Here is a 9894-nt window from a genome sequence, read left to right on the forward strand (position 1 = left end):
TCTCCATCCCCAACTCCCTGCTGCCTCGGTTTCCCCAGACTGTTACACCCTCCCCTAGAATCTAGCAGGCCCAAGTCTTCCTTTGCATCTTCTCTAGCAGGGGCTGTGAGTCCAAGCATTTCCAATCCCATCCTTAGTGCTCTTGGGTAGAAGGGAAGGCAGTGAGGGGGACAAAGGAACTGAGAGGATCATTCAGTACCAACAATGAGACTCATCCCATGCCTTGGGAACTCATTTCTTGCCTCAAGTCCTCAGCTGGTCTACACAGGAGAGGCAGACCCCCAAGCACCGAGCGAGCACAATGTGAACCGTGTTATATTTCAAGGGCACTTGTCCCCTCTCTGCTTCCACTGCTTTGACACTGAGTGGTGCCCTCTGCATCACTCCTTCCTGACCCTTCCTGGGTTTCTCCCTGCGACTTCAGGGGGCGTGGGGTGGGGGGGGGGGGAGGGCGGGGAGACAGATATTTCCATCTCACCACGAAGGAGAAATACATGTTGCTGAAAACATTGAAGAGGTAAACAAACCCAAGCTGGTCCAGGAAGCAAAAGAAGGTTTCTGGTGATGTCTACACTGAGGCAGGAAGGGTGAACAGGAGGAAGCTAGGAAAAGGGAGCAGAGAGAGCCTTCCAGACAAAAGGAACAGCCTGTTCAGACCCTGCAGGCAGGAGAGGGTGTGTGCTGTTTGAGAAGCTAAAACAAGGACAATGTGCTTGGTGAGTAACAGAGAGTAACAGGGAAGGAGGTAGAGATGAAGCCAGGGAAGTGGACACAGGCCAGGAGGCCTTGGAGGCCCCTGGGAGGATTCTAGACTTGGAAGCTTTTCCTGGGTTTGGAAAACCTCTTCCAGGGAGAATAGCTCTGCCAGGCAGATTGCGTGGGCTGAAGTGTAGGCGGAAGCCAGGACGCAGGGATGGAATTTTCAGGCTTTTCTGTACACTAGGAACAGTTTTAGGGCTGTCTGGAACAGAACTCAACAGCATGCCAAGCTCACCACACTTCTAAGGCTGCCCAGCGCCTGCTGGGCATAAGGGCAGTAGCTACTGGCCTGGCTCGGCCGCTCAATGACCTTGAGCAAGGCATTTCCCCCACTCTGAGCCTCGCTTTCCCCATCCGCACAATGGGCACCAATACCAGCTGCCTCACAGGCTTGTTTTAGGCTTCCATGAGATCACAGGTGTGGCAGGCTTCACCAAGGGCCCGGTACAGTGAGTCACCGATAAGGGTGAATTGCTATCGTCACTGCTATGAGTGTTATGACCGACGTTCGTGGCCTGTCCCAATTCCTGAAAAGCTGTTCTGTCTGTCGGTTGCTGGACTGTCTCAGACCGAATACTGCCAAGCCCTGGGACTGATATGCTCTCCTTTTTGCATAAATGTGCAAATTGCACTGAGGAGAGCCCCTCCTTCCACGGAGGGTCCAGCGGGGTTGCTTGGGGGACACATTCCAGAAAGAATAACTGTGTAACATGAAACCCTGAATCTGGAAACACAACCTCTATGGGAAATCAGAGGATAAGGTCTGCTCTGTGGACCGCCCAACCTCATTCCACACAAAAGGGATATTGAGACCCAAAGGCCTCGTCATTCGGCCTCCTGCCTATGGTCTCACCCCTCATCACAGCCAGAGAGACCTTCCTAAAAGAAATCAAACTTGACCGTGGTACCATGCTGTTTTAACCCTCCCGTGTCTCCCCACTGCCCTCGGTTCAAGTTTATACTCCTCATCATGACCAACAATGCCATGTGGTCAGACCCCTGCCCGCACCCGCAACCACGTCCTTATTCCCACCCAGTCACACATGCTTCCAATGGACCAAGTTCTTTCCTGCCTCAGGATCTTTGCACCCCAATGACCCTCTTGCCCTCTCTACCAGGCCACTGCCAATTCTTCCAGATTCAAAGGCCCACAGATCTTGTTGAACCTCCAAATCATAATGGAAAGTAGTAATATCATTCCCCACTTTCCATTTGAAGAAACCGAGGCCCTGAGAACCACCCTGTGGCTCCTGAAACTAAGCCCCAAACCATGCTAGCCAGACTCCAGAATCTTTGCTCACCCAAGAGGAAGCACCAGGTTATACCTCCATCATAACAGCAAAGTAAAGGTGGCTCAGGTAAGAGGCCTGAGCCAAGGAGCAGAGTGAGACCAATGGGGGAGAACAAAGACACTGAAGTCACAATTAATGCATTCAAAACCCAACATGGCCACTCGTACACCTGTGGTTTCAGGCAGGACATTTGACCTCTCTGAAGCTCAGTTTTCTCATCTGTGAAGTGGGGCGCGTTGTGAGTATTCAGGAACAACACAAAGGAAGTGCCCGGCATGTAGTAGATTCCCAGCAGATGGCATGACACCGCCCTCCCTTGATGCATCTGGGGAGGCCGCACCAGTCCAGACCAGCTCATCCCAGACTAGACTTGCATCACCCGAGGTTAGGCTGCTGGGGCCTGGGAACCATCCCTGCCCTGTTTTCTGTTTTGGGTTTTGTGTTTCCCAGCGTTTCCTTTGGAAAAAGTCCAGCTTCCTCCCTGCTGGAAGGAGGCAGGAGGGGATTGTTCACGCCTGGGCCTGGATGCCCAGGGGAGCTGTGTGGGGAGGTGACAAGAGCCCGGGGTTTGGAGCCCGGCCAGTCCAGGTTTGAATCCAGAATCTGACACTTCAATGCTGTGTGACCCCGGGTAAGTGACTTCACCTCTCTGCAGTGCTGATTTCCTCACCTGTTAAGAGGTCTCAGGATTTCTACCTCAGAGAGTATTGGATGCAGATGGGGGGACTGGGACGGGAGAAGATTCTGGATGCACTTCCCCAGCATACATAAAACAATTCCTTTTGAGGAGGAATTGAAGATGGGAAAGGAGCTATATAGGCTTACATCGGGAGTTACAACATGAATGCCCCCTGGTAAACAGAAGAGGGCGGGTGTCCTGTGGCAGGGGGAGGGGGAAAGACACAATTCAGCCCCACATTGTCGTCACCCTGCTGGAATGGAATAATCACCCAAGATGATCAGACCTCTGATTTTTCAGGAGAAAAAAACCTGTATTTTCATCTAAAATCTCAGGATTAAAGTATGGTAAGGGATACGTGCTGTACGATTCCATTTATGCAAAATTCAAAAAGTGGCAAAACTCACATACGGTGATGGAAACCCAGATAGTGGTTTCCTTGAGAAGAAGGGTGTGGCATTCCTGGGAGGGAGCAGAAGGAGAGACTCTGGAGAGCTGGAAATAATCTCTTGATCTGGGTGCTGGGGACACAAGTGTGTCCGCTTTCTATGCTCATGCTTTGTGCGCTTCTTTATATGTATATTGCACTTCAATAAAAACGCTAAAATAATTTTAGAACAAATAAATCAAGGCTGTGGTTTTGGGCGGAGAGACAGCGGGGGCCAAACTGGATGCACCTGCAGGCTGCGTCCCAGGCACCAGCTGAACAAGGGCACCTGAAAACCCTGAACTGGTTCCTCACCCTGACGGAGAACCCCTGCTTTCCCAGCCACCCAGGAGAACACCCATCCTGCCCCAGCCCAGCTGCCCTGTCTGGAGAGAGCAGGAAGCCACATCCCTGTTCATCCTGCCTCTCAGCCAGATTCTGCTGAGCTCAAATTCTAGAGAAATAGGCATACTCCGCCACTTAAATGATCAAGCAATGCCCCCCGCCAAACACCCTGATTTATTATTCATTTTATTTCACCAAGAACACCCAGAGGACAGTAATCAAAAGGCAGGCAGAGTTCTGTTTCCAAAAAAACCTTTCTAGAATCTGGACTTCACCGAGCCTTCCCCCCAGCCCTGAGCGGCTCCTAGTCCCGAGCAGCAGCGAACCCAACGGCTAGAAACCCAATAAGCAGCAGCCCCAGTGCCCACGAGCCCCTGCGTGAGAGGGCCGGTGGCTGGCCGTGGGACTGCCCCCCGCTCCGCCCCCTCTGCCTGGTCCGGATATCTTGGCTTTATTTTTATTTTCACTCTCACTCTTTTCTTTTCTGAGGGCCAACAGAAGACGCACACGCCTCCTATATAAAGCGGCACTAGCCAAAACAAATGCACATCAAATGCATTTATTTGCACAGACACTCATAAAAACTTTACTAGACACCAAATAATTACAGGAAGGGGCAAACCTCCAACTCCGCCAATCCCCAGCGTTTTGAAGTGGATTTGAGATAAAGATCAAATAGGATGGGCGCTGGCCTCGGCATCACACCCAGCCCCCTTCCCCAGCCATGGACCCTCAGGGTGGAGACCAATGAACTTTCTTGCTTTTGTGAATTTGTGTCCAATTCATATAAAATGTTTCTCTGCAAGTTATTCTTAGTGTCCTAATGGGGCTTTTATGGCTCCAAATTCAGTCCTTGGCTTTTCCTTTGTTCTGGTTCAGGTCCTTGGTAGGGGAAGCCCCTGGTTCTAGATGGGCTGCTGAAATAACTCAGCCCATCCATTTGGCAAGAAATGCAAAGATTCTTGAGGAAAGTGCCTTTTAAAAAATAAATATAAATGGCACCTCGAGAGTCCTACAGGTCAGTTTTGATGCACTAGGCTGAACCCCCTCATTCTGTTGCCTTCCAAAGGCACTTCAGGCCCAGGCCCCACAGCCAGGGCAATTGGAGAAGGCTGTCTGTCCTGGGCATCTGGGCACCGCCTGGGGAATCTCCTGTGCCCCGCCCACAGCTGCCTAGATGGGAGTTTCACCTGCCCTAAAGGAAGATAAATGGCTGAGCTCAGCATGTCTGTTTCCCCCTCAGGTCCCGGTTGGGAGAGGAGACAGCTGTGATTTCCCCAAGTCCCACGGACTCCCTTTTATCCAATTATTCACCAAATACTTCTAGAGGCCTACGATGTGCCAGGCACCGTGGTAAGAACTTAACATTTCATCCTCTCAACACTCCTGTGGGACAGAGGCTATTACTATGCCCCCTTTACAGATGAGGAAGCTGAGGTGCAAACAAAAGGCAGGACTTTCCGGAGTCCCACAGCCAGATCCTGAACCAGACCTTGGTAACTCCGAGACCTGCTTCTGACCGCTCCGAAGCACTGCCGGCAGGTAGAAGACCTTAGCTGTGGACCACCTGGCCAGGGCACTGTCCTTCTCCAAGCCCTGAGGACAGACAGAAGCCTCTAGATCTGAGCCTGATCTCCTAACCCTCCGGGAGGAATTCCAGGACTAATGACCCAGACTTTGCACTGAAAAGTCGTGGGTCTGTGGCCAGAGGCCCCACCAGCTGGTTGAGGAGGGGCTGGGCTGCAAGAGGACAGAAAGACTTTGCTGGGGCTCAGACAGTCCTCTACGTTGCATGCAGGCATGTACCAGCACACAGTCTCAGAGCCACACACCCTGTGTCTCACCAGCCAACTCTGCCTAAAATCCTGTCCCCTGCCACCTCCCTCTCACTAGCCTAGAAAACCCCAGGTGGGAGAGTGAGAACCCATTCTCAGCCCTGAGTCTGGGGGACCCCAGTTTGACCCTGCCCCCAGTCATTCCTCTTTTTGGCCTTCCACCTGGCTCAGGGGCTCCGTGAGCCCTCCGCAGGCACAGGAAGATCATAGACACTTTCCTCTGGGCTGTGGGAAGGTGACGGGGTTGCCCATTACACGCATTCTTCTCTCTGCTAGCCGAGAAGTGCCTGAGCCTTTGCCACACGTGCCCTAGGGTCCAACATGCTGCGGTGTGCTCGGAAGAGAGCTCAGAAGAGAGCGTGGTTAGCACTGGCTCCAAAGGCCAGGCCACTCCACCTCTGATGTTGCTGTCCTGCTCCACTTCCAGAGCTCCCGGATCTCCGGATCCCAGCTGCCGCCAGGGAATAGCGGCCCCCAACCCAGGCTGAGTCTTGGGGTGGCTCTGGTCCAGTGTGCTTCCCGGATATCTGAGGATCGCCGGGGCCAGTGGTGCCGGGGCAGCGTGGGACAGGTCTGAGCACTCTGGCCTCCCGGACAGCCCTGACTCTCCTGGCACGCTGGAATCCCGCATCCCGTGCAGCTCCCCCCTCCGCGCGCCTCCCTGCTCCGCGGCACTCGGCCACCCGCCGGCTTTGCCCTGTACTGAGTCCCAGCCCTTGCTTCTAGCTGGGTTTGTAAACTGGGAAGGGACCTCTCCCTCCACTCAGTTCTGGTCAGAAGCACAGTCCAAGGAGGACAGACAGAATTCCACCGTGGGGAGGGAGGGGGTGGCCAGAGGGCCGCGTTGGGGACGGCCAGTAGCACAGGCAGGCGCAGAAAGTGCAAGTCCCCTCAAGAGAGGAGCAAGGGGGTGTAAGGAAGGGCTCCGTGGAGATGAAGCATCCGCAGGGTTGGGGGACTTGGGACTCCCACCTAGAGCTTCCTTCTTGGTTCTTGCTTCCTTCCAAGGGATTCCAAACAGCCGGCTGGGTCTTTCCTTAGGTGGAGAAAATCCGAAGCTGTTTCTACGGCTGAAGTCCAAGCCACAGAGAATCCCGGATCAGCCGGAGCGCCTGGGTGCGGGCGGCCTCGGGCGTTGTGAGCACTGAACCGCCTAGGGGGTGTCAGTGGGTGCCAGAAGGAGGGGGCTCCATTGCTCTGAGCGAGGTGCTGCTCACTGCCTAAGGGCAGTACCGGCCTCAGGGCCTAGGCCACTCCCTTCCAGCTAGCCACTTCCACAGGGCAAGCGGTGGGAAGGGCAGGCCCCGAGACTGTGCTTGAGAGAGACCTGGGTGCTCTGCGCATCTGTGTGCCAAGGACCTGGGACCGCAGACTCAGCTGGGGGAAAGAAGGACGCTGGGAGCAGGGACAAAGGGCAAAGAAAAGGACTTACATGGTGATCCAGACTGTGGGGGTGTGGTGAGGGGATGAATAGTCACTGGGCAGGGAGGACATGGAGAGGGACCCCAGTTTGTGGACTGAGCAGCCCCACTGCCAGAGCGGAAAGAGCAGCCCATGCCTGGGCCTGGCCTGCACCCTGGCAGCCGAGAGTGGCTCTAAGCACAATCCCTGGCCTTTCCGATGTCGGCCCCGGTGGTGTGGGCTGTGACTCAGGCGGGCGTGCCAGCGTGATGTGCCAAGATTCTGTGCGCCCCGGGACAGGCCAGCCGGGGTGCCAGAGCTGGGCGACTGGCGCGTCCTCCTACACTGAGACGTGGCTTTTGGGTGGCCCCGGGAACGCCACCCCCCGCAATCGGGGGCTCTGACTCTTCCTGAACCAGCCTCAGGGTCAGAGAAGCCTCTGAGGTGGGGCCACAAGGGCCCCCATTTGGCCTAAGGGGAGAACTGTGCAGAGGAAGAGGCCGTCACAGGGAAGGTGGGGAGACAGGGAGAGGAGGATGGAACACTGCTCCCAGAGTGTGGTTCCGGGGTGAGTGTGCCAGGTCTGAGACCGGAAAGTATTCCCAAGTGTGCTCTGAAGGAGAAGGCAAGGGTCTGGGCCCGGAACCAGGACCCTTTTCGCCTACAGGCATCGGGTGCAGGGACGTAACGCTGCCAGCAGAGGGCAGAATGCGCCCGGTCGGTCTGCTTGTCCTGCACCAGGCTCTGCGCGCCCGAGTTTTGCCTGCCAGGCTTCTCCCGCAGCTGCCGCGCCCCCGCCCCCGATGCCCGAGGAAGGCGGCCCAGGCCCAGGCCCAAACTCGGGAGCGCAGGGCCTTACGGGCTGCTCAAGAACAAGGGACCAAGGGAGCGCGGAAGATGCTACACATCCACTCATCCACCGTGCTGGATAGAGACACACAAAGACGCGGAGAAATACACGGAGACACGACACCGCGCTCGCAAACACAGACGGACACAACCACCCCCCCCCCCCCCCCGCAAAAAAAAAAAAAACACCCAAAACTCTGAGATACAAGCAAACACACAGAATCATCCAGAAACTCGTAGATACACTCAGACACACAAAGGTGACCGGAAGACACAAAAGAAAAGTATCCCACAGACACAATACAGAGGTTGAGAGACACACAAAGACGTCGGCACCCACATACAACGACCCGGGGACACACACAAAGACCTACAAAAACACAGAAGATACAGAAGCATGTTAGGAACTGCAGATGCGCGCGCGCGCACACACACACAGACACACACACGTGGGAATCACACCCAGATGCACAGATTCACACACTCCAAACCCACAAAGTCTCGGGCACACATAAATATTGCATTGCACAGAGACACGGTGCACAGGCATGCAACAGACTCCGAGGCGGGAGCATCGACACACACAGACACACACAGATACCCACCGACACACACGCAGGTACTGGGGTGGGGCGGGAGCTATTTAATCCTCCACAAAGCCGGGCCCCTCCGCGGGGCCCCGCGGCATAGGGGGCCACTTCTGACCAAGCCTCTGGCAGGCTCCAAATCCGATCCGCCCTCTCGCCTCCAGCGGGGTCAGGGGACCCGCCTCCCATGCCCTCCGCCCCCGCCCCGCTCCGCACCGCTGCTCCGTTCCGGGAGGGGCCGGGGGCCGCCCCGCAGCGGCTCGAGGGGTCAGCCCGCGCCTGCCCCCCTTGCTCCTGGGCGCGCCGCGCCTCTGGTGGAGACCCAGGAGCCGAAGACACGGCCAGCCTAGGCGCGATGCACTGTAGCCAAACGCAGCGGCCTGCGCACCGAGCGCGGTGCCAGGCGGGGTGGGTGCCAGGCCCAGCGTGCGCGGGAGTCGGCTGCTCGGTCTTACCGGCCTTTTACTCCTCAGCGCCAAAGCCCACTTTGCCCAATATGACCAGGGCGCTGTCCCTGTCAGGTGCGGCCTACAGACCCCTAGCCCGGCCCCTCCGTCACCAAAAGTAGCCTATCCCAGCGGCCAATCCCGTTTCCATCGAGCAACCGAACACACATCGTCCTGGGCCTTCAGTTACCGACCTCCGGGCCACCACCCTCTACCCGTGCAACTAGAAATCCCGCGAGGCCAGGTTCTCATTCAATGCCCCCGCCTCTGCCCGGGACCCCTCTCTCAGACCTAATCGTCCTCTAAACTCTCCCTTGCCTGAACCCGGGCCTGACCCTCCTCGCCTGCCCAGTGTTCCCCATCCTTGATTCCGGGACACTTTCAGGACCTTCGCTTACCCCTCCACCCAATCCCTGCCACGCCTGAATCTTTTCCGGACCCCTCACCCCCAACCCCCAATCCGGGACCCAATCCCCCTCTCCCTGGGCCAGGATCCCCCGTTTGGTCAGTCCTGGGCCAGCAGCCCTTCCCTCCTGTCGGTCTCCGTCCCTCAATCCTGCAGCCAGCCCCTCCGCGGACCAAAACGGCCCTGGGAAGGCGCCGCCGCCCAGGGGACGCCAACTCAGCCCGGAGCGACCTACCTCGGCCGACAGACGGGGTCCCCAGGCGGCCACTCCCGGCCGGCGCCTTCCCCTGGTGGAGCCGCTGCGCTCCCCGCCGTCCGCGCAGTCTGGCCTCGCATGGGGCCACTCCGCTTAGCGCTGAAGCTTTACAAAATATTAATAATAAAGAAAGCGAGAAAGAAAAAAAGAAAGCCTTCATTCCCCAACTCCCAAATCAATTTTTCAAAGGGGTGGGGCAGAAGGATTCGTTTCGAAGGTGACCCAAACTTCTGCAAAAGGCCAGCGGGCGCTCGGCCTGGCTGGGGCGCCGGGGACCCGCGCTCCAGGCCAGGCGCGGAGCGGGGCGCAAGCTGGGGGCGCGGGGAGCCCTCCCGCGGGGGGTGGGGGGGCGGCGACGGCACTATTTGACGTGGAGCCGCCGGCTCATCCCGGCGCAGGGATACGAGGCGCACCAATGAGTTCAAATGTCAGGAAGTTTGAGGAGGGGTGAGGCGGCTCCCGGCCGTAGTATCCCTCCGCCGCCTGCCCCAGCTCTAAACCCAGCGGCTCCTCGGGCGCACCATGGCACTGGAGTAGTGCGGGGAGCGCGCCTGGAGCCCCGCGGCCCGCTGCGCCCCGCCCGGGACCCCGCTGCGCCGCCCGCGCCCCCCC

The 9894-nt window shown here is 57.2% G+C and overlaps 1 long non-coding RNA gene across 1 annotated transcript; it reads right to left on the reverse strand.

Annotated features, from left to right (window-relative positions):
• Positions 1 to 4045: 4045 nt before the first annotated feature.
• Positions 4046 to 9863, reverse strand: LOC121035004 (uncharacterized). Its single transcript, XR_005792719.1, has 2 exons — positions 9262 to 9863; positions 4046 to 6732 (listed from the first exon to the last, which is right to left on the reverse strand). It is a non-coding gene; the product is annotated as an uncharacterized LOC121035004 (long non-coding RNA).
• Between the last annotated feature and the right edge of the window lie 31 nt (positions 9864 to 9894).

The sequence above is a fragment of the Herpailurus yagouaroundi genome, unplaced genomic scaffold, assembly GCF_014898765.1.
Source record: "Herpailurus yagouaroundi ecotype Mexico unplaced genomic scaffold, PumYag 160, whole genome shotgun sequence".
NCBI classification, from domain to species: domain Eukaryota; kingdom Metazoa; phylum Chordata; class Mammalia; order Carnivora; family Felidae; genus Herpailurus; species Herpailurus yagouaroundi.